At 37.9% G+C, this 26030-nt stretch overlaps 1 protein-coding gene and 1 pseudogene across 1 annotated transcript in view; one reads left to right on the top strand and one right to left on the bottom strand.

The window, feature by feature from the left end:
- Nucleotides 1–26030, bottom strand: part of LOC144222953 (uncharacterized) — a 125113-nt gene that overhangs the window by 29333 nt on the left and 69750 nt on the right. The gene's annotated exons all lie outside the window — the stretch shown is intronic.
- LOC144222830 (aminoacyl tRNA synthase complex-interacting multifunctional protein 1 pseudogene) lies at nucleotides 19641–24545 on the top strand (annotated as a pseudogene).

The following is a 26030-nucleotide window of genomic DNA, read 5'->3' as shown; positions in this document are numbered from 1 at the left end:
TCCTGGATGGCTCCTGGATGGGAGCTGGGCATCAGAAACACCAAGCCATGATTAGAAGTTTAGACTTTTCAGCCCTGCTCCACATCCTGGAGAGAGGAGTGGGACTGAAAATTGAGTTGGTAATTGATCAGGCCTACATGAGAAAACCTCCATAAAAACCCAATAATAAGAGGTTTGGATTGCTTGCAGGTGTGGACCTGGATGGTGAGGCACCCAGCTGTATGAGGACAGAACTGCTGCAGTTGGGACCCTCCCAGATCTCACCCTATGTCTCTCTTCATCTGGAACTAGTAAACATTTAAGAGTTTCCCTTAGTTCTGTGCACCACACTAGCAAATTAACTGAACCCAAGAGGAGGCTGTGGGAACCCCTGATTTGTAGCCAAGTCAGACAGAACTTGTGACTGGCGTTGAAACAGGATGGGAGCAGTCTTGTGGGACTGAACCCTTAACCTGTGGAATCTGGCACTATCTGCAGGTAGACATTGTTAGAATTGAGTTAAATTATAGAACACCTACCTGGTGTCACAGAGAATTTCTTTTTAAACTTCATTTTTTTTTTTTTTTTAATTTTAGAGTGAGAGTGGGAGCAGGGGAGGGGGGCAGAGGGAAAAAGAGAGAATCTTGTTTCTTTTAATTTTTTAAATGTTTTTGTTTTTGTTTTTTATTTTTGAGAGAGACAGAGCATGGGAGAGGAATGGGCACAGAGAGAGGGAGACACAGAATCTGAAGCAGGGTCCAGGCTCTGAGCTGTCAGCACAAAGCCCGACACCAGCTCGAACTCACAGACCGGGAGATCATGACCTAAGCCAAAGTTGGCCGGCTAACCACCTGAGCCATCCAGGAGCCCCAGAGAATTTCTTCGTATGGGGAAAAGAACCCACATGTTTGGTGACCAGAAGAGGCAGAAAGAAGTGTTCTGTGTGAGTAGTAAAGGAGACAAAACTGAGTCTTTCCTTGTACAAGCACTTAGTAAGTATTTGTTGAACTGAACTGATTGCCTCATGCTTATACTGTTTTTGAAGTCTGGAAGTCTTTTAGCTTTAAAAACCAAGTGGTTTACATTCCTTCAAAATTATTTTGAGTTTTTCTAAACAGCAAATGTGTTCCCTTTCTCGAAAAACACTGGCATGGACCAAAATCCTTGGAAAGAGATAAGGTACAAAGCGATAAATAATAGATTAGTGATTTTTATTTCCATCTGTTTTGCCCTAAGGAGGTACATCCACAATCCTGAAAACTGACACAGAGAAGACAACTTTTCCCTAGCCCCCTGGTCCCTAATGTCCAACATTTGCTCAGAGATAGCTTTCCAGAACAAGTTCACATTACTCAGGGTATTCATTCCTTAACTGGCTTTTTAATTACAAAAGGCTAATTTCTCAAAACCTAAATAAAGCTAATTTGGTACATACAATCGTGTGTCAATGATGAGATAATGTGAATAGAATTTGAAATAAAGGCATAACAAATACAAAATAATGCATAGAATTAAAGGAATACTTTTATGAGATAATGAAGATTATATATGTAAACTATTTGCCTTTGTTCTAGTTAAGGATGGCTTTCCACAATAGGGTTTGTTGAAAAATAGATTTCCCCCTTTTCCTTCAGTGAACAAAAATAATGTGCTGCCACCTACTGACACCTGAATGAAAATGTAGCTCAGAACACCTAAAAGTAATTTAAAAAACTGCCAAACTAAAACTTGAGGATAGGTGTTTATATTATCTTATTTCAAACACAGTAATTGACACCTGCAAGACTCTTAATTCCAGGGGGGGATAAGCATTATGTATATTGGTTAAACTGAAAAGAAAATCAATGGATGTGTTGTGAATGACCACACAAATTTAAAGGTTAGAAAGCTTAGCTGCATACTTGAGTGGAGGATTGAAATAACAGTTGAATCATTCTGTTAATAAGAAAAGGGGACAAGAGAACATAAACATTTCTAGACTAAGATAAACAAGTGGTCCAGTCTGTCTAACATCATGTCACAGAGGAATTTTGGGCAGGAGTGGATATGGTCATTGGTGAGGACAGGGTAGGCTATTACTCACAGGGAGAGGGATCTGTTTCTAAATAACTCACTTTGCCCTTAATGACCTTTTACATATCTATCGAATGAGCCTAAACCGTTTTTGAAAGCATGCTTCCAGTTGGTCTTCGCTTTGGGTGAGCAAAGTTTCCCAATCAACACACAATGAATGATGTAAACAGAGGAGAGCACGGACCTGAAATTTTAACCTCACCAATAAATGTCCCTACCGCATGGTAGGTACTTTATTAATATTAGTTGAATGAACAAATAAGTAGAGCCTCTATTTCTCTTAAATTTTCTGTGTTTGAGCTCCAAGGAGTACATCAGAATCCAAAGGATCCTATTTATATTTTGCTTTGGTTATTTGAATATTTCTGATGAAAAAAATTAGCTTGGGCCTGAATTACTAAGATAGCTCCTCAATTTTCCACTTCAGTCAACATTATTTATCAATTAAGTTTTTAGTAAATTGTAAACTGAAGTGTAAAACTTGGCTTAGTACTGAAGGTTAACTTTCAATGTGTCACCCAGGGATGACAAAATCTAGGAAGAAGGCTGAAGAAGAGCCTATGTATAATTAGGAGGATTAGAAAGAGCTTTGAAAACAATTTGCTGAGACTTCATGATTAAAAGAAAATTATTTAGTTTCAAGAGGCACTTTCTCTTTTTTAATCCACTAAAACTAGACTCAGATAGCCAAAGTCAAGAAGGGGCCAAGCAATTTTACATTAAATTCATCCCCCCAGTAATCACCTGTTTACATCGGTCAGAAGCCCAACAGTTTGTGGTCTGGATGTCTACTCTATTCGGGGGTCCCCAGTTTTAAAGTGTGCATTGATTAAGAAAATAAATATATAGACACTGGGCAGAGAATATAACACCCTAAGCCATCACAGTTTTTTCTGGGATCTTTGTACCAAACCACCCAACTTAATGCATTTCACAATGCAGGGGTAAGAAAAGAGCTCCTGCCTTAGAAGAGAATGGGATTTAACCAGAACAATAGAAGTCAACAAATGATTATAATACTTGAAGCTTCTTAAGATTCAAGGGAGTATAAGGTCACATCTGGTTGGAGGGTTTGTGAATGATATCATGAAGGAAGCACCATTTGAATAGGTCTTTAAGAATAGGTAGAATTTTGTAGTGTGAGATCATGGTAGGAAAAAAATTCACAAACAACATTTAGGAGACACCAAATACATCTGTGAGTAGGATGTGTTCAATTAGTCTACTAATACCCTAGTCATCACTGCTAAAAAGTGACAACTAAGTTGGGAAAGCAACATAAGGCACAGGCTCTGGAATCAGGTGCCTGAAATTAAGTCCTGGCCTCAACACTTGTTTGCTGTGTGACCTTAAGCAAGTTGCTTAACATCGCTGTTCCTCAACTGCCTTTTCTGTAAAATGACACAGTAGAAGGCCCACCTCATAGAATTGTTTTCAATTTTAAATAAAGAATCCATGTGCTGCAATCTGTGCCTAGAATATAGTAATGTTCAATAAATATTACTTACTGTAATTGTTGAGTTTATACTTGATTTACTAAGCAACAGGGAACTATCAAAGGCTTCTGAGCAGAAGAGCTATATGTCCGAAGCTGAAAACCTTAGAGTGATTAATTTCTCAATGAGAATTAAGAGGAATTAAAGGAAGTTGGTGAAGCTACAATTAAGGTTACCAGATGAAGAATTTTACAATTGTCCAGAGCAGGAGCGACAATCAGAATTACAGGTAAGATGGTAAAAGAGAGAAGGAGGAGGACAGAAAAGAAAGGACAATTTTGAAAAACTTTGAGAGAAAGAATTCATAAGACTGCATGGGCAGTATAAGTGATGGGAAGGAGGCAAGTCAACTCTAAGCCTTTCAACTTGGTACAAAAAAAACTATTCGTGAGGAAAAACAGAGATATGAGGGAAAAGTGCTTCAGAGGAAAGTCACCCAGGTGGAGAGCCAATAGACAGTCACAACTTTAAATATGCACCTTAGAAGAAAAGTCAAACTTAGATTAAGCATCTCCATTTTAAGAGGTGGAAGTGAATCCCTGGATGGAGATAAAATCACTGGGGATGAGAAGGTTGAATCATCTGACTCAAAATTCCTTGTTCTTTCTACCTGTGGATATTACGTGAATTCATATCAACATAGAGAAAGGGGCTTGTATATTTTTAAGTGAGTTTCAGGGGCGTCTGGGTGGCTCAGTCGGTTAAGCCTCTGACTTCGGCTCAGGTCGTGATCTCATGGTTGGTGAGTTCAAGTCCTATGATGGGCTCTGTACTGACAGCTCAGAGCCTGGAGTCTGCTGTTGAATAAATTCAACTCCTGAATTTTCCATCTATTAGCCACATGTCACTCCAGGAATCAGCTCCCTCATCTGGAAAATAAAAACAATGCTAAGATCTTCCTCAAGAGTATGATGAGGCCCTGGTCTCCTTCTGTCAAGTTCAACATGATCGTCCTCAGGTATGAGATGAAACTTCTCTTCCTGAAGGTCCTTAATACCCCGGGCTTATTCCTAAATACCTCCAAAGTCTCTTTCTTTTCTTCACCAGTAAACACTTAAACTCATCTCTCCCAAATCTTCCAAGCCTTGGTCAGATTCTACAGGCTGCTATAGCAACCACTGCTGAATAATTCCAAAGCCCCTTTGTGGGGACCTCTTCTGCCTCACTGCCTCCACTCCCACACAAGTTCAGATGCTTCCACCAAACTACAAAAGATTATTCTTTTAACTTCCTCATTCTCTCCTTTTTCATTGTTTTTTTTCTTTCCTTTTCCATTTCCCTTTTCCATTCTCAGCTCTTTATGAAAATTATAATCCCATAGTCATATCTTATCTTAGCTTATCAGCCTCATAATTATAGCTGTCTGTCAATTAACTTTCACCCCAGTACAAAGTCAGCATTCTCTACATACTTAAATTCGCCACACATACATTCACATGTACATGTAACAAAGTTACCTTGTCCATAGAAAAAATAAGTAGTGATCTCAGAGCAAATTTTCTCTACTCTTTGAACATTGGAAGAGGAGATCTAAAGATACAAATGTGAGTTGATTGGTCCACTGATCCATTCTCCCCTCCCCTCATCTTATCCAACAAATTCTAAGCAAGTAGTTTTTGAATCTGCTTAATTTCATCTTGAGTGGGTCCCAGGGCCTCCATAAATGATATCGTTTCTACTTACAGGACAGCTCAAAAAGGCACCTTCAAATTTATTGCAAATTGCTGCAGACTTGGGATATCTTTCAGTTTCCAGGAAAGCCAGAAGGCTCCTTTCTGTATTCTCTCAGTATGGTGACCTATAATTTCAGAATACTCTGCAGCCTGTATTTTGGTTCCCTGCCCATTCATTAGTCTGACAAATGTCTGTTATCACCTGGAGCATTTACATTCCAAGACTAAAATCAGTCTCCTACTCAGCATCTCTTTGTTCTCTGGAAAGCATCTGGATCCTGCCAATAGATGTTCAAGTAAAAGTACATATTATAGTATATCCAGTACAGTGGGGGCTGGATTCTCACTCCAGAATTCAACACCAGCATCAGGTATAGCCTGGACATGTATCTTGCATCGTGTGATAATCAATAGCATGTGTTATTAGGTGCCAATTATGGGCTCTACACTATTTTATATGATGTGGGAGATTCAAAGTAGAAATAATGCCTGCTTCTGTTTTGAATATGATTATACTTGTATAAGTCCTTGTATAAGTCCTTGGCACATAAGAGATAATAAAAATATCAACTGAATGAGTGAATAGGAGTGCTGAGAAAACTAACATGAGAAGCTATAGAGAATCATGCAAGTTAATTCACAGTTAATGACTCCCTTAGGTGGTGGTGCAGCTATAAGGGATACAGGAATTCAAAGAAGAAAGAAGTTAATATGGACTGAAGCCATTATGGTGTAGCATGCACACATCATTTCAGGTGAAGTGCTATTGGCAGACAGACTAGAAAGACAGCCTGTATTTCAAATGGAAAAAATTGTAAGTGAAAGCCCAAAGGTAAAGTATTGAATCAGTGAAAAAACTGGCTAACTAGACCATGGAGATATGAAGTAGAGTCTAAAAACAAGGTTAGATAATAAATGGGACCATATAATAAAGGCTGTTGAAAGATAGAAGAACTATCAGTAGATCAGGTGTCAAAATTTGTTTTAGAGTTTGTTGTTTATTATTCAGAATATTTTTTCCTATAAAACCAGGAAACAAATCATGATCTAACTCATGAGTAGCCCTATATATACATTCCTGTCTTCATGAGATGACTGGATTAGCCAGATCCATAATTATCAAGCATGTCTGTTCCTTCTTGGAGAATTTGTTTTCATCTTTTCACAGTATTGAAATAAGTTCAGCTAAGCCCCAGGAACAACTCAGCAAATCTTGGAAACAGTCTTTAGTCAGCTCCCCTTCCTTCAGTCCTCAGTAACCATTTCCAACATCAGCAGTCTTTTTAAGATCCTTGCCACTGTGCTTAGTACAAATGACTTGAGCCATCACTCTGTGATTAAATAAAAACCATCAATGTCTCAGCATGGCGCCAAAAGTGTATATATTGCTCTTCTTTTTTATTTATTTCTCTTCCCATACCTTCTATTCTTGATTTTCCCTCCCTGACCCTCCCCTTATTTTCCTTTCCTTCCCTCTCTCATTATCTATTCACCCTTCCATCTTGAGCTCCTCCCCATCCATAGCTCCAACTACAAATATATCAGTACCTCCTAAAATCTGTATCGCCAGGTAATTTTTTTTTTTATCAAGCTCCAGGTTCCTCTTTACCGCTACATATAAGAAGTTTCACTTGCATATACCATAGAGACTTCAAACTCAACTTGTCTAAAATGTAATATGCCATCTGAGGCAGCATAATGGACCCTCAAAGATGTCCACATCCTAAACCCCAGAACCTGTGAATACGCTAGGCTACATGGTAAAGGGGAATTAAGGCTGCTAATCAACTGCACTTAAACTAGAGACACTATACTGAATTATCCAGGTGGACCCAATGGAATCATAAGGTTGTTTTGTTTTTTTTTTTTAATTTCTATGCTCAAAGTGGGGTTTGAACTCAAAATCCTGAGATTGAGAGTCTTACACTCTACCAACAGAGCCAGTCAACCACCTCCAAAAGGTAGTTGGAAAAGGGAGGCAGAAGAAGGGAGTTATAGGGAAATTTAACTAGGGAAGAATGATCAGAGACATGCAATGTTACTGGCTTTGAGGATGTAGGAACGGGAGTCAGACCTAAACCGAAGAATGTGGGCAGCCTTTACAAAATGGAAAAGGCAAGGAAATGAATTCTCTCTTAGAGCCTACAAAAAGAAATACAGTCCTGCTGACATCCTGATTTTAGCCAGTAAGTCCCATGTCAGATTTTTAACCAACACAGCTGTAAAACAATAAATTCATGTTGCTGTAAGCCATTAAGTCTATAGCAATACATCACAGTAGCAATAGAGAATTAATACGTCATTTCTACCCTAAATCTCTGCCCTCAGGTTTTTTATTTGTTTCGGAGAGTAACACTTTGATTGGTCATATTAGTGTTTCCCCTCAGAAGATTTTAGAATGTCTATAAGTTCATAGAATGTCAAAATAAACTCTCTTTATATTGTTAAAATTTCAAGATAAAAATATGAAAATACAATTCTTAAACTTAAAAAGGAGGGGTACAGAAACTTGGTAATATTTCTTCAGAACATTCAAGGTCTAACACTTACACATATCTTCTCTAATAAAATTTTATGCAAGCCTATTTGTTTGCATACAGTAATGGGAATGGTAGCATTCTTTTGATTAGCTAATAGATTTGTAACACAAAGAGTATAAATATTGTTTTCCCCTGTGTTTTGAAATACGCTGGATGAAACTGACACCTTTAACAATATGTTGCCTGAACTGCTGCTTATCTAAAAATCTTTCATAACTGATTCCTTATCATTTTTCAGTGTACTCTTTAATTACCTTTCTGAGAAAATAGTGTATGTTTAAGAGACATCTTTGTTTTGGTGGTTACAGTGTTGAGTGGCTACTCATTCTCTTCATCTCTACATTTGCATTTTTTTTTTTTTACTTATACCTGCTAGTATTTTTGAGGAAAACAAAGAAGTAGGATTGTGGTCAAATTGTAGACCAAGAAGACATGGAGAATTCTTTCTACAGACAGTTAGAAAACAAATAAAAGTAAATGTATATCTGAGCTTGCAGAAAAGGAATAAATTTCAGGTGCAGAATGAAGCAGGAACTGAAAACTGGGGCAGTGGTTACATAAGCAAATGCTGCAATGCTTTGGGGAGTGTTTAATAGTCTCCATAATCCTCTTTGTTTTAACTCTCAAGAAGCAATAGAAGATGAATTCTTCAGGCCCATGGGAGGTGGGGTTGGAACTAAAATCCCTGCATAAAAAGCCAGGAAATTTCAAAGGACTACCCCTCAGTGAAACCACACTCCAGACAAGCAGGGTGCAGGCAAGGAAGCCATCCATTCTCTTTGGTGGAAAAGCACGTCCCTGAGAAATCAAACACCTGGTTCTATACCTTGCATAAGCCCAGGACTGAAACTGCACAACACTCATGGTCAAGGAACTCCCATGCCAAGAAATACACACTAAAACTGTCCCATGCAAGTGCTTCTCTATTTGTGGAGCACACAGAGCTAGTGTGGAGGGGCACTTCTTGAGCACATACTATATGTGATTGTCAAAAAACAAACAAGTCCACAATAAAAAAAAACCAAACATAAGAAAGAACCTACCACTAGTGAGTGCCAAAAGACACACAAAAAAGATATACCCTAAGGACTTGAGATGAAAAAACAGTCAGAAAAAGACTGTAAGACTATAAGACCAGTAAGTCTGAAATTATTAGAATCATATATTGTCAAAATACTAAGAAAATAATACCCTAATATAAAATTTGAGATTTTATAAAGCAATAAATAGAACTTATAGAAAGAAAAAAAATGTATAAATCCTTGAGAACTAGTAAAGCATGCACATTTAACACAGGCATTTATGTCTATTCCTTGAAACCCTACCAAAAGGAAATTGAAGAAATAAAAAAGGTTTAAACATGTAAGGACAAGACAATAGGAGAAAAGATAACAAGTGCCAACAAATTTTACAAGCTGGAACTCGGATCTACAAATAGCAACTGGGTTGGTTATTGGGTTGGAGACAACATAAATCCAAATCTCTGGTGTTCGGTGGTAAGAGGGAGACTGGTGGAGAGGAAGAGAAGCTATAAAGAAGCAAGGTAATTCAAGCCACCTAGCCCCAGGAAGTCTTGGAATTGAGGGCACCAGGCATACTAAAAGGGCCTGAAGGAACAAGGACTGGTTGAAAGCCTTTAAAAGGTAGGATCCAATCCCCCAAATACTCTTCTAACACCCAACTAGCCAAACAACTACTTTTAACCCATCAGGCAGAAGATTTAAAATTAAACCAGAAAAGTTCTGGGCTGGGGGATACCAGGCTTGCTGAGGGCACATCCTTAAAAAAGGAGAATTAAATGAAAGTTTACACACTGGGCACTGAAGCATCCCTTCCCTCTATCAACCAAGTTTATGCACACACTAAAAACAAAGAGAAAACCTTAAAAGTGAGAATAACTAGCAAATACAGGACAAGGAATAAAAATTAGGCACATAATCAGATTTCTCCTAGTCAGAAAATTCCAGACTGATTGGTTTAAAAATTCTACTACTCGGAGGGGCTCCTGGGTGGCTCAGTTGGTTAAGCATCTGACCCTGGCTCAGGTCATGATCTCACAGTTGGTGGGTTCAAGTCCCATGTTGGGCTTTGTGTTGACAGCTCAGAGCCTGAAGCCCACTTCAGATTCTATGTCTCTCTCTGTCCCTCCCCAGCTCATGTTCTCTCCCTCTCTCAAAAATAAATAGACATTAAAAAGAATGTTTTTTAATAAAAAAAATTTCTACTCCTGGGGGAGGGTGAAACTGCATTTAGGTTAAGTATTAAGTCTTGGTGGGGCTTAGCAAAAGTGACTCCATTTTGAGACTATTGTTTCTTTTTAACAATCTGAAACTAATATGTTATGTCAATTATAGCTTAAAAATTCCTTTTAGAAAACCATAAAATAGACCTTAAGGCAAAATCGTTATTAGGAAAATCATCAATAAACATACAAAAAGTTCTTAACTGCACGAGTAATCAGAGAAATGCTAATTAAAACAATGATTAGATACCATTTCACACCTAAGCCTGGCAGAGATTGATATCTGATAACAAGGGTTGGAGAGGATATAAGAAATGGAAACTCTTTTTTTAAATGTTTATTTATTTATTTTTGAGAGAGAGACAGAGAGGGAGAGCAAGCAAGGGGGGGGGGTAGAGAGAGGAAGGTAGAGAATCCCAAGTAGTCTCTGCATTGTCAGCACAAAACCTGATGTGGAACTTGAACTCATGAACCATGAGATCATAACCTGGGCCAAAACCAAGAGTCCGATGCTTAACCAACAGAGCCACCCAGGTGCCCCATGGAAGCTCTTATAATACATTGTTTGGCAGAAATACAGTAGGGAAACCACTTGGGAGGGCAATTTGGCAATAGCTAATAAAGCTGAAGATAAAAACTCTTTTAATCATATACCCTAGAGCAATGCTGTCCATGAGAAATATAAATGTGAACCACATATGTAACTTATAAATTTTCTAGTAGACACACTAAAAGAGTAAAAAAAAATAAGATAAATTAATTGTAATATTTTTATTTAACTCAACATATTCAAAACACTATCATCTCAATATATATAATTAACATTAAAAAGTATTGAAGTATTTATGTATTTTTGTACTAAATCTTCAAGTTAGGTCCCATTCAATTTGAATTTCCAGTGTCCAATAGCCACATGTAACTAATGGCTCCCATACTGGACACAGTATGGGAAATTCTTACACTTGTACCCAAGAGGAAGTATGTATGAGGAGTTTGCAACAACATTTTTTTAAATAAAAGAAAGTGTGTGTGTGTATGTGTGTGTGTGTGTGTGTGTGTGAAATTGATAAATAAATGATAGTTTATCCATACAAAATAATTCTATTCAATAGTTTAAATGAACCACAGCTACATTTACAAACATGTATGCATCTTAAGAACATGACTAGTAAAAAGAGAAAGTTGTAAATAGTCTTGAACTGTAAATCATCATATATATGCAAATTCAAAATACATAAAACTCCAGTATATGTTGTTTTTTTGTATCAATGCATGGGATTGAGATACAACAACTTCAGAAAAATTATTACCTTTGGGAAAGGAGTAATGTGATTGGGCAATAGGACTTTCACTTTAACTGTAATGTTTTCTTTCTTTAGGAGAAAGGTATAAAGACCATAAAGGGAAAATGTTTACATCTATTAAATCTCAACAATGGGTACAGACAGTGGATTAATGGCCATGAATTCTTTGACACTCTTCCCTTCAATAGCTCTGGGTCTCTGTTCCTTCCTCTTGACTCTGGGTGAGCTCTGTGATTACTTTAACAATTAGAATACCGTGAACATAACACTGTATCTGTTTTCAAGCCAAAGCTGTAAGAGACCAAGTTTCTACTTTTGTCTCTTGAGATGTTCCCTCTGGGGAAAACCCAGAAGTTTGACTATTCTAAGATCACCATACTGTGAGGAAACCCAGCTAGCCATGTGGAGATGACGTGCACAGAGTGAGAAAAAGAGGCTCCCCACTGTTCCCAACCATCCTAGCCTAGACACTAAGCTAGTTTGTGAAGAAAACATCTTGGACACAACAGGCCCAGAAGATGTAATGTGAGAAGAAGTGAGGAACCCAGATGAAAGATAAAATTGAGGTCCCAGACATTTAGCCCCACCTAAACTGTTCCAGCTTTCAAAAGCCACCATTACAGAAGCTGAAGCTTCACAAGTGATCCCCTCTGTGCTCAGCCAGAATTCCTCCTGATCCATCATATCATGAGCATAGTTACTATTTTAAGTCTCTATCTTTGGAGATGGTTTGCTGGATAGCAACAGATAACCAATCAGCACACAAATTATGATATTATTTTCTGTACTCCATATTTAAAATAATGTATACTTAAATTTCTTTAAAAAGTTTTTTTAAGTAGACAAACACACCAGATTTTCTGAAAAAGATTAAGAAATAAACCAGAGGCCCAGAACTGACTGAGCCAAAAACACAGCAATCTAAATGAATTATTTAAGACCTTAAACACTGGGTTTTCTTTTTCTCTGTAGACATAGCTTCATTCTCTTTCTTTTCTATAGCTTCAGTTATGTTATTAAAATATACAAGTATTGGTTCTTGCTCAAGTTTTAGTAACTCCACTGGGGAAACAGCCAGAGCTCCAATCAACGTTAATTTCTTTCACAAGTTTCTCTCAAAACTACCATTGCTAAGCCTTCACCATCTATCTGACCCAGGAATTTAAGAACTATCTTATATTCTTCTCTTTCCTTTACCCTTTAAATACAGGGTATTTAAATTATTATTATTATTATTTGCAGATTCTGTATTTGCAAATTTGCCTACTTCCTAAAATTTATTTGTAACCCCCAAATTAATATTTATGGCGCTGTTGTGGTCATTTGTGAATATGTGGTGAGCAGCAAAAAATCTGAATCATCCCATGAGCACATTCCCAGCTGAGGTCAAATAAGGTGGCACTCTGCCTTCCTATTTCAGTTCTCATACTACAAACAAGGGTCTTTTTTACTGTCTATTTAGTGCCATATTTTTCTCTCACACTTTTGCTTTTTGTTGGTGATAACACTGTTTAAAATGGTTCACAAGCATAGCACTGAAGTGCTGTCTCATGCTCCTACCGCAAGGCTGCAATGTGACTTACAGAAAAAAATACATGTTTTAGATAAGCTTTATTCAGGCATGAGCTATAGTGCTTTTGGCCAGGAGTTCAGTGTTTATGAATCAACAGTATATATTAAGTAATGTATCTTTAAATAGAAACACACATAAAACAAGGTTATTTGTTGATCAGTTGATGAAAACGTTGTGGTCTGAGTCTTACAGAAACTTAACCCTATATTTCTCTTAGGAGCGATGGTTCACTATCTGCTCATTGGCTGTTCATGGTGACTTTAAGGAATGCAACTTCTGTAAATGATAAGAACTGACTGTATTTTATTATCAAGGCTCAGAGGACTATGGCTGGGTGATTGTAAAAGATAGAGCTTTCTGGAGATTTGGAGCAATTCATATTTGCATACTGAGGTTAACAGGAACACTTCTAAACTGCACTCACAAGAAAGGGCAGCTGGCATCACATTCTTGCCCACTAGACTGTAAACATCATGAAGACAGACAACAAATCTGTTGTATTATTGTTCAATAATAAGTATCTGACAATAAATATCTGAGTCATTCATTTATTCATTTAAAAATATTAATTAAGCCTCTACTACATGCCAGAACTTATGCTAGACAATGTATACATAAAGCTGTAATAAAATAGGCAACTTTCTTGTCCTCAAAGAGCTTATGTTCTGGTAGTTGAAGGCAGACAATAAACAATGCTGAGAAACATAATATGTCAGGTAATTAAATGAAGAAACATAAAAACGCATTAACAGAATAGGAAGTATGGGGTTTGAGGACGGTTGCTATTTTCTATAACTTGGTCAAAAGGCCTCTCTTATAGGGAAATTTTTGAAAAGGGACCTAAAGTGAGGGAGGTTGTCCATGTGGATATCTGAGAGAAGTGCAAAGAGCTTGAGCCAGGACAGAACCTGGCATATTTGTGGAGCAGCACAGAGGATGTGTTCCATAGTGCCGTGCTTTAAAAAAAAACAAAAACAAACAAACAAACAAAAAAACTCTCAAAAGAAGATGGAAAAGTGTATGACTGGTTCTGTAAAGATACTGAATACTCCTACTTAAAGTCTTTTGTTAAGAAAGTCAAACAGTAATATTAAATAAGAATAGTATTTATTATCAAGTAGAATTATCCATCATGTGAGATGGGGCATCCCTTCTGGGAAGGCAGAAAGGGAGAAACATGGTTTGACTGATATGGAATAAAAATAGAAATAGTCCCATTTCTCATATTATAACCCTACATAATACACAAAATATAATCCCTGGAGGATATTAACTACATAAATCCTTGGATTGTGAGTAACTTGTTCTGCAAGTGTTCGATAGATAAGCACAAATTTCTACTACGTTTAACTTGATAAATGAGTGATGTCTTGCAATACAAATAGTACAGGATGCTGAACGTCACATAATTGAACCAATGGTTCTTCTGTCTCTCTCTCTCTCTCTCTGTCTCTCTCTCTTTCTCACTGTGGGATTGTGGGTAATCATCTCTCATGCTCGGATGCTGGGTCTCAGACCATGGTGTTTCGCAGAAATCAGTGATTTTTCAGAACATTGGAAGGTGCTCACACTGACAATAGTGTATTTTTTGTAACTTCAAAGCACCTAGGGACAGCCCTTTGCTTTTCCATACAAGAGTAAGCTTAGGAATGCTTTGCTTCATTCTAGGTCAGGCTGCCTGCAGATTTAGACCCTTTCCTCTGCTATCTTGTTGCTAGTTACATCAAATACAGTATAGGACAAGAGTTTATTAATACTTTACTGTAATCAACATCCGTGTGAGCATATATAATGTCCCCCATGCAGAAAAACAGTCCACTGGACCAACAGACAGCAGTGATTCTGTTGGTGATAGTGAAAGTCACCCTACACAATAACCCTTCTCTCTCTTGTCTCCCTCACACCAGCCAGGAAGGTTTTCAAAGGTAGGTGCATGTTAATTCATTTATTTTGCTTTATATTTTGTATTTTCTTTATTATTTTGTATCATATTCCAGTATTGTACTCATTTTTATATGAATATTTTTGGGTTGTGGAATGAATCATCTGAGTTTCCATTGTTTCTTACGGGGAAATTCACTTTGATACACAAGTGCTTTGGATTACAAGCCTGTTTCTGGAACAAATTATGCTTGCAAACCAAAGTTTTACTGTGCAAGCCAAATATATGCTTTTAACCTATGACACTTGACTTCTGAGCTAGAGGCTGCAATTGCTGTATTTTTCATAATTTTGTTTCTCAGGAAAGCAAAAATCAAAAAGAAAGTATACAAGGAAAAACAGAGAGCAGTTATAAGCTAACCTTCTGTAATGTTTCAGTTTTATTAGATATACATATCTTTAAGAAAGAAGATATTTCTAGAAGTTGCTACAGCTAATATTTATGTATTGTCTTACCATTTCTAATGTTAATTGATCAAAAAATATGCAACTAAGTAATTATAAACCTTGCCATTAGAGACTATGAGGTTATATTTCAAAGCTATTCACCTTTGTAATGAAAAATTGAAATTTCATTCGTTTTTATAACTTATATCATCACCACAAATTCTATAGTTAGATACAAAATGTTAAAATCTCCATTGAAATAAAAACGGCGAGGCCATAGTATAGTTGTGTAGCTGTCATTTAATCATTGATAAAGCAGTCTACCCTTCTTTGTTTCCCTGAGTCTTTATATATCTCAAAAGAGTAATCCACTAGAGGCCTTCACTTCTGATACATAAGGAAAGGAAAACACTAGCAGAGGGACACTGAATTTTTGGAGAGACAGCACCCAGACATCAGTGCATCCAGCAAGAGCATTCCATTAAAGCACATTACATCTCTGCATATAAACTGCAGGGTAGACTCACAAACACTGAACTACAGCTTTATAGAAATTGTGTGTTCATATTAGTAAATGAAATTGAATTTCAAGCCTCAAGCTAGTAAGTAGTTAAAAGAATTTGGGTCTAGGTACCATAAAAATCTACCTAGCAATTCCACCCAAAGCTACAGGATGAAACCACAATACACCAGACTGATTTCCTATTAGCCAATAGCCAACAGAAATCAATTGCCACTCCACTGTGCTTCTAAAAACATTGTTTTATAAGGGAATGAGTCAACATGGTGGAGAAGTAGTGGGACATGAAGTGTCCTCGTCCCTCAAACACAGCAGTATTGAGGCCAGAAAACTTGGAATTCTAGGAATTCAGGAAACATAGTGACAGAAACATTTCCAGGAGCCTAAGGGGACAGCTTGGCAGGCCACAGGCTTGTGATTGTGAATTGGAAGAGATAAAATGGGCCCTCTAGGCACAGAGGGGAGGAATCCCTTTCTCTGGAGAGACAAAAGGAAGAGAAAGAGAGGCTGTGGAAGTGTAAGATTGTATGTGGACAGGAGAGAAACCATGGACTGGGGAATGGAGAAAGAACCCATTTCTAACTCATTCCAGGGTTACAGGGCTTTCTCTGAACTGGGGCCTGCTTCCCCGTTTGCACACCTGGGGAGGAGGGGAGCCAGCTCTGGGGTTGATAGTGAGCTCAGAAGCCCAGTCAAAGAAAGCAGTCCCCTCCCGTGAGTGCTGTGAGAAGAAGGTATATAGCTGCTCCAAGGACAAAAGACCCTGCAAGCGCCCACCAGCCAGAGGCCCTTTGTTGGCTGGGTGAAGTAGCACTTCCCCAGAACCGAGGCACACAAAGCAGGATCCTTTAGACATTGGAGACTGAATCCCAGCCCAGCAAGGTCCCAGTGACTGGAGCAGGACAAACCGGCTTGCTTGCACCCACATTCCACTGTGAGGATGGCCTAAACAGAGTCGTTTGGGTCACCCAGGCCGGGGAGGAGAGACTGGGATGTCACCGTTTTTCTCCACATCATCAAAAAGGTGAGGCTTCAGGGAACAGATAACGGGCCCACAGTGAACGTAGGACCTGCCTACACCAAACCACCCTCCTTTTCCCTGGTAACTGCATATCTAATGGAGCAAGACTGACACTGACCAAACCAGACAGCTCCTCCTTCAGACCAGCACAGCCACCGGTTCCAACGCACCATCAGATATCAGTCTAGCCATTTTGCATTTTCTGATTTGATTCTTGGTCAATTCTTATCTTTATATAAATATATACATATATATTATAATATACATATAATTCTTATTTTATAAGTATATGTTTATATATATATATTTTTTCTTTTTCTCCCTCTTATTTCTTCCCTTCTCTATTATGGTTATTCTGATTGTTGGTTTGTTTAAGCAGACATTTTTAATCTATTCTTTTCACACCTCTTCTGCACCTCTTTCTTCATTTTCCTCTTTCTCTCTCTGGATTAAGCTCTGATTCTCTGTCTGGTCAACTGTTTTTTTTTTTTTTTTCTTTTCCCCCCACCCTTGTAATTTCTCTATTTGTATGGGATAAGGCTTCTTCCACCACCTCCCTCCTTTTAAAATTTTTTTTCCAGGGTTATTTCAATGACCAAATCTAAGCACAACTGGTGGAAGGTCCAAACCACCATTATGAGGAAGGGGATAAAGCAACCAGAGTTACAACAACAGAGAGCACACTACACGCTCCAAAAACAACTCCTGAAGGGCCAGGCCCTGGACAGTGTATGGCCCCTTTTTAATATATTAGTGCTCACAGGTCCAGGACACATAACAGCTATTAAAACACATAGGGGACAGAAAACTAGCCAAAATGACAAAAAAGAAAAATTCTCAAACGAAATTCCAGGAAAAAATGACAGCTAGACAATTGCTCAAAACATATATCAACAATACATCTGGTCAAGAATTTAGAATAATAGTAATAAGATTAATAGCTGAGCTGGAAAAAAGCATAGAAGACAGCAGAGAATCCATTCTGCAAAGATCAAGGAAATAAGAAATAGTCACGACAAATTAAGAAATGCTGTAAACGAGGTGCAAAATAAACTAGCTGCAGTCACAGCAAGGATGGAGGAAGCAGAAGAGAGAATAAGTAAAATAGAAGATAAAAATATGGAAAATGATGAGGCCGAGAAAAAGAGAGATAAGAAATTCCTAGACCACAGGGGGAGAACTGAAGAACTAAGTGATCCAATGAAACATAATATCCATATCACAGGAGTTCCAGAAGAAAATAGAGAGAAAGGGGCAGAAGGTTTACTTGAACAAATTATAGCGGAGAACTTCCCTAATCTGGGGAAGGAAGCCAACATCCAAATCCAGGAGGCACAAAGAACTCCCTTCAGATTTAAGAAGAATAGGTCTTCTCCATGGCATATTATGGTGAAACTGGCAAAATACAAAATAAAGGGAGCATTCTGAAAGCGGCTAGGGTCAAATGGGTCTTAACCTACAAGGGTAGACACATAAGGGTAGTAGCAGACCTTTCCACTGAAACTTGGCAGATCAGAAGGAAGTGGCAGGATACGGTCAATGTACTGAATAGGAAAAATATGCAGCCAAGAATCCTTTATTCCGCAAGGCTGTCATTCAGAATGGAAGGAGAGATAAAGGCTTTTCCAGACAAACAAAAGCTGAAGGAGTTCATGACCACTAAACTAGGCCTGCAAGAGATCCTAAGGGGGACTCTATGAGTGGAATGCTGCAAAGACTACAAAGGACCAGAGACATCATGACAAGCATGAAACCTACAGATAACACAATGACATTAAATCCATATCTTTCAATAATAACTCTGAATGTAAATGGACTAAATGCTCCAGTCAAAAGACATTGGGTATCAGAATGGATAAACACAAACCCACAAGATCCATCTATATGTGGTCTTCAAGAGACTCATTTTAGGCCTGAGGACACCTTCAGATTGAAAGTGAGGGGATGGAGAACTATCTATCATGCTACTGGAAGTTAAAAGAATGCTGGAATAGCCATACTTATATCAGATAAACTAGATTTTAATCTAAAGGTTGTAACAAGAAATGAAGAAGGACATTATATTATAATTGAGGAATCTACTCATCAAGAAGAGCTAACAATTAGGGGCACCTAGGTGGTCAGTCAGTTAAGCTTCTGACTTTGGTTCAGGTCCTGATCAGGTGGTCCATGAGTTCAAGCCCTGCATCAAACTGTGTTGTGAGCTCAAAGCCTGGAGCTTGCTTCAGATTCTGGGTCTCCGCCTCTCTCTGCCCCTTCCCCGCTCACATTCTCTCTCTCTCTCTCTCTCTCTCTCTCTCTCTCTCTCTCACAAATAAACATTAAACAAAAAGAAGAAGAGCTAACAATCTTAAACGTTTATGCCCTCACTTGGAATACCCAAATGTATAAATCAATTAATCACAAACCTAAGCAATCTTACTGATAAGAATACGGTAATTGCAGGAGACTTTAATACTCCACTCACAGCAATGGACAGATCATTCAGGCATAAAATCAATAAAGAAACAATGGCCTTGAATGATACAGTGGACCAGATGGACTTGACAGATATATTCAGAACTTTTCATCCAAAAGGAGTAGAATACACATTCTTTTCCAGTGCACATGGAACATTCTCCAATATAGATCACATACTGGGTCACAAAACAGCCCACAATAAATATAAAAGAATTGAGATCATACCATGCATATTTTCAGATCACAATGCTATGAAACTTGAAATCAACCACAAGAAAAAAATTGGAAAGCCTCCAAATACATGGAGGTCAAAGAACATCATGCTAAAGAATGAATGAGTCAGCCAGGCAAATAAAGAAGAAATTTAAAAATATATGGAACCACCCGGGTGAGGCTCTCCAGGTTGCTCTATCCATTGATTTATTATTTTGTACTGTTTCTTGGCAAAAAGGGCAACTAATGGTGCTGTTATGAATACACTGGAACAGAAGGGTGCAGAAGCAGATCAAATTATTGATATTTATTTATTTTAATTATTTAATTTTTAAATTTATATCCATATTGGTTAGCATATAGTGCAACAGTGATTTCAGGAGTAGGTTCCTTAATGCCCCTTAACCATTTAGCCCACCCCCGCCCTACAGTCCCTCCAGCAACCCTCTGTTTGCCCTCCATATTTAAGAGCCTTTTATGTTTTGTCCCTCTCCCTGTTTTCCTTTATTATTTTTGCTTCCCTTCCCTTATGTTCATGTTTGTATCTTAAAGTCCTCAAATGAGTGAAGTCATATGATATTTGTCTCTCTGATTAATTTTGCTTAGCATAATATCATCTAGTTTCTATCCATGTAGTTGCAAATGGTAAGATTCGATTATTTCTGATTGCAGAGTAATACTCCATTGTGTGTGTGTATATGTATATACACACATATATACATCTTCTTTGTCCATTCATCAGTTGCTAGACATTTGGGCTCTTTCCATAATTCGGCTATTGTCAATAGCATGGCTATAAACATTGGGGTGCCCGTGTCCCTATGAATCAGCATTCCTGTATCCCTTCGATAAATTCCTAGTAGTGCTATTGCTGGGTCATAGGGTAGCTGTATTTTTAATTTTTTGAGAAACCTCCACACTGTTCTCCAGAGTGGCTGCACCAGTTTGCATTCCCACCAGCCATGCCAAAGAGATCCTCTTTCTCCACATCCTTGCCAACATCTATTGTTGCCTGAGTTGTTCACGTTAGCCATTCTGACAGGTGTGAGGTGGATTCTCATTGTGGTTTTGATTTGTATTTCCCTGATGATGAGTGATGTTGAGCATCTTTTCATGTGTCTGTTGGCCATCTGGATGTCTTCTTTGGAGAAGTGTCTATTCATGTCTTCTACCCATTTCTTCACTGGATTTTTTGATTTCTGGTTGTTGAGTTTGATAAGTGCTTTATAGATTTTGGATACTAAGCCTTTATCTGATATGTCATTGCAAACATATTCTCCCATCTGTCGGTTGCCTTTTAGTTTTGCTCATTGTTTCCTTTACTGTGCAGAAGCTTTTTATTTTGATGAGGTCCCAGTAGTTCATTTTTGCTTTTGTTTCCCTTGCCTCTGGAGAGTAAGGGAAGTTGTTGAGTAAGAAGTTGCTGTGGCCGAGGTCAAAGAGGTTTTTACCTGCTTTCTCCTCTAGAATTTTGATGGCTTCCTGCCTTACCTCTAGGTCTTTCACCCATTTTGAGTTTATTTTTGTGTATGGTATAAGAAAGTGGTCCAGGTTCATTCTTCTGTATGTCGCTGTCTGCTTTTCCCAGCACTATTTGCTAAAGAGACTGTCTTTTTCCCATTGGATATTCTTTCCTGCTTTGTCAAAGATTAGTTGGCCATACATTGTGGGTCCATTTTCTGGGTTTTCTATTCTGTTCCACTGATCTGAGTGTCTGTTTTTGTGCCAGTACCATACTGTCTTGATGATAACAACTTTGTAATACATCTTGACATCCAGGATTGTGATGCCTCCAGCTTCAATTTTCTTTTTCAAGATTGCTTTGGCTATTCAGTGTCTTTTCTGGTTCCATACAAGTCTTAGGATTGTTGTTCTAGCTCCGTGAAGAATGCTGGTGTTATTTAGATTGGGATTGCACTGAATGTGTAGGTTGCTTTGGGTAGTATCAACACTTTAACAATGTTTGTTCTTCCAATCCAGGAGCATGGAATATTTTTCCATTTCTTTATGTCTCCTTCAATTTCTTTCATAAGGTTTCTATAGTTTTCAGCGTATAGATTTTTCACCTCTTTGGTTAGGTTTATTCCTAGGTATTTTATGGGGTTTTGTGTGTGTGTGTGTGTGCAATTGTAAATCGGATCAATTTCTTGATTTCTCTTTCTGTTGCTTCATTATTGGTGTACAGGAATGCAACTGATTTCTGTGCTTTGATTTTATATCCTGCAACTTCCTTGAATTCATGGATCACTTCTAGTAGTTTTTTGGTGGAGTCTTTCAGGTTTTCCGTATAGAGTATCATGTCATCTGTGAAAAGTGAAAGTTTGACTTCCTCCTGGCCTATTTGTATGCCTTTGTGTTGTCAGATTGCTGACGCCAAGACTTCCAAAACTATGCTGAATAACATAGAATAACATGGTGAGAGTAGATATCCCTATCGTGTTCCTGACCTTAGAGGGAAAGCGCTCAGTTTTTCCACATTGAGAATGATACTAGTGGTGGATCTTTCACATATGGCTTTTATGATCTTGAGGTATGATCCTTCTACCTCTACTTTCTTGAGGTGTTTTTTTTTTAATCAAGAAAGGGATGCTATATTTTGTCAAATGCTTTCTCTGCATATATTGGGGGATCATGTGGTCCTTGTCCTTTCTTTTATTGACATGATGTATCACATTGATTCTTTTTGGGGATATTGAACCAGCCTTGTATCCCAGGTATAAATCCCACTTAGTCATAATGAGTAATTCTTTTAAGGTATTGTTGGATCCTGTTGGTTACTGTCTTGTTGAGGATTTTTGCAACCATGTTCATCAGGAAAATTGGTCTGTAGTTCTCCTTTTTGGTGGGGATTATGTCTGGTTTTGGAACCAAGATAATACTGGTTTCATAGAATAAGTTTGGAAGTTTTCTTTCCATTTCTATTTTTTTGGAACAACTTCAAAAGAATAAGTGTTAACTCTTCCTTAAATGTTTGGTTGAATTCCCCGGAAAGCCATCTGGTCCTGGACTCTTGCTTTGGGGGAGATTTTTGATTACTAATTTGATGTGTTTGCTGGTTATGCATCTGTTCAAATTTTCTATCTCTTCCTGTTTAAGTTTTGGTTGTTATATGTTTCTAGGAATTTGTCCATTTCTTCCATATTGTCCATTTTATTGGCATATAATTGCTCATAATATTCTCTTATTATTGTTTGTATTTCTGTTGTGTTGGTTGTGATCCCTCCTCTTTCATTCTTAATTTCACTTTTTTGGGTCCTTTCCTTTTCCTTTTGATCAAACTGGCTAGGGGTTTATCAATTTTGTTAATTCTTTCAAAGAATCAGCTCCTGGTTTTGTTGATCTGTGCTACCTTTTTTTTTTTTTTTTTGGTTTTGATGGCATTGACTTCTGCTCTAATCTTTATTATTTCCTGTCTTCTGCTGTTTGTGGGTTTTATTTGGTGTTCTTTTCCCAACTCTTTAAGGTGTAAGGTTAGATTTTTGTATCTGAGACCTTTCTTCCTTCATTAGGAAGGCCTAGATTGCTATATACTTCCCTCTCATGACTGCCTTTGCTGCATCCCAGAGGTTTGGGGCTGTGGTGTTATCATTTTCATTGGCTTCCATGTACATTTTAATTTTCTCTTAATTTCTTGGTTTTCCCATTCATTCTCTAGTAGGATGTTCCTTAGTCTCCAAGTATTTGTTATCTTTCCAAATTTTTTCTTGTGGTTGATTTCAAGTTTTATAGTGTCATGGTCTGAAAATATGCATAGTATAATCTTAATCATTTTGTACTTGTTGAGGGATGATTTGTGTCCTAGTATCCAATTATTGAATATTTAAAGCAGCAAGTTGCTCTTCTTTTCTTTTCTTAAATTTTTTTTTTGTCTTTATTTTGAGAGAGAGAGAGACAGACAGAGAGTGAGCAGGGGAGGAGCAGAGAGAGAGGGAGACACAGAATCTGAAGCAGGCTCCAGGCTCTGAGCTGTCAGCATAGAGCCCGATGCGGGGCTCGAACCCACAGACTGTGAGATCATGACCTAAGCCAAAGTTGGATGCTTAACTGACTGAGCCACCCCGGCACCCCAGCAAGTTGCTCTTCTTAAGGAGAAAGCAATTTTGCAGGCAATTTTGAGAGGAGAGAAGAAAACTTCAAGTTGAAAATGCTAAATTAAAGAAAGAAATTGAAGAATTGAAACAAGAGCTAATTCAGACAAAAATTCAAAATGGAATGAAACAAATACCATTCCCATCTGGTACTCTACTGCAAGCTAATTCCGGGGTTTCCAAAAAAGTGATACAGTCTATACCAGTAACAACTCTATCTTCTGGTGCCAAAGAAGAGATAACAGGAGGAAGAGCAGAAAATATGAAAGAAAAATTGAAATGAAAGAGAAAAAGGAGAAAAAATAGCAATCAATAGCAGGAGGTGCTGACTCTCAGCCAAAAGATGTTTCTTGTCTGGGTCTTCGTGTTTTTTTTTTTTTTTANGGCTCCAGGCTCTGAGCCGGCAGTCAGCACAGAGCCCGACGCGAGGCTCGAACCCACGAACCGCAAGATCATGACCCAAGCGAAAGTCGGACGCTTAACCGACTAAGCCACCCAGGCGCCCCTCTTGTCTGGGTCTTCGGTAGTTGAATCATCACTGCCAGAAAACATCTTGATACAGATTCTTTGTATGTAGAAGAAGTAGATGTTGGAGAAACAGCCCCAAGAACGGTTGTCAGTAATGGTGAATCATGTTCCTCTTGAACAGATGCAAAATAGGATGGTGATTTTATTTTGTAACCTTAAACTTGCAAAGATGACGGGATTAATATCTAAAGCAAAGGTGATGTGTGCTAGTTCACCTGAGAAGGTTGAAATCTTGGCATCTCCTACAGGGTTTGTTCCCGGAGACAGAATTCTTTTTGATGCTTTTCCTGGAGAGCCTGACAAGTAGCTAAATCCTAAGAAGATTTGGGAGCAGATCCAATGGATCTCGACATTAATGATAAATATGTGGCTACATACAAAGGAGCTCCCTTTAAGGTGAAAAGAAAGGGAATGTGTAGGGCTCAAGCTCTGATCAACAGTGGAATAAAATTATATATATTACATATATATTCATTTATGTATATATACATTAAAATGAAAACATGACAGTCCAAACCCTTTGGGATGCAGCAGACGTAGTTCTAAGAGGAAAATACATTTCAATCCAGGCCTATCTCAAGAAACAAGAAAAATCCCAAATACAAAACCTAACCTCACACCTAGAGGAACTAGAAATAGAACAGCAAAGAAACCCCAAAGCCTGCAGAAGAAGAGAAATGATAAACATTAGAGCAGAAATAAACAATATAGAATCCAAACAGTTAAAAAAACAACAGTAGAAAAGATTAATGAATCTAAGAGCTGTGCTTTTTTGAAAAAATTAAGAAAATTGACAAACTTCTAGCCAGACTCCTCAAAATGGCAGAGGACCCAAAAAGATAAAATCACAAATGAAAGAGAAGAGATCACAACCAACATCACAGAAATACAAACAATTGTTAGAGAATATTATGAAAAAATTATACGCCAACAAACTAGACAATCTGAAAGAAATGGACATATTCCTAGACACCCAGACTCTACCAAAATGCAAATGGAAAGAAATAGAAAATTTGAACAGACCCATAACCAGCAAAGAAATTGAATCAGCGATTAAAAATCTCCCAACAAATAAGAGTCCTGGGCCAGACGGCTTCCCTGAGGAATTCTACCAGAGTTAATACCTATCCTTCTCAAGCTGTTGCCAAAAAATAAATAAAAATTTTAAAAAATAGAAATGGAAGGAAAGCATCTGTACTAATTCTTTAAAGCCAGCATTACTTTGATTCCCAAACCAGACAGAGACCCCACTAAAAAGGAAAATTACAGGCCAATATTTCTGATAAAGATGATGCAAAAATTCTCAACAAGATACTAGCAAGTCAAATTCAACAGCATATTAAAAGAATTATTCACCACGATCAAGTGGGATTTATACCTGGGCTGCAGGGCCAGGTCAATATGTACAAATCAAACAATATGATACATCATATTAATAGAAGAAAGGATAAGAACCATATGATCCTGTCAATAGATGTAGAAAAAGCATTTGACAAAATACAGCATCGTTTCTTAATAAAAACCCTCAAGAAAGTCAGGGTAGAAGGAACATATCCTAACATCATAAAAGCCATGTATGAAAAGCAACAGCTAATATCATTCCTAATGTGGAAAAACTGAGAGCTTTCCCCCCGAGATCAGGAACATGACAGGGATGTCCACTCTCACCACTGTTGTTTAACATAGTGTTGGAAGTGCTAGCCTCAACAATCAGACAATAAAATGAAATAAAAGCATCAAAACTGGCAAAGAAGAAGCCAAACTTTCACTTTTCACAGATGACATGATACTCTATACGGAAAACCTGAAAGACTCCACCAAAAAACTACTAGAAGTGATCCATGAATTCAAGGAAGTTGCAGGATATAAAATCAAAGCACAGAAATCAGTTGCATTCCTGTACACCAATAATGAAGCAACAGAAAGAGAAATCAAGAAATTGATCCGATTTACAATTGCACACACACACACACACAAAACCCCATAAAATAC

The sequence above is a fragment of the Crocuta crocuta genome, unplaced genomic scaffold (genome assembly GCF_008692635.1).
Source record: "Crocuta crocuta isolate KB4526 unplaced genomic scaffold, BGI_CrCroc_1.0 scaffold30, whole genome shotgun sequence".
In the NCBI taxonomy this organism is placed as follows: Eukaryota; Metazoa; Chordata; class Mammalia; order Carnivora; family Hyaenidae; genus Crocuta; species Crocuta crocuta.
The sequence above is the reverse complement of the archived record's forward strand: the minus strand, read 5'-3'. Positions and strand labels throughout refer to the sequence as shown.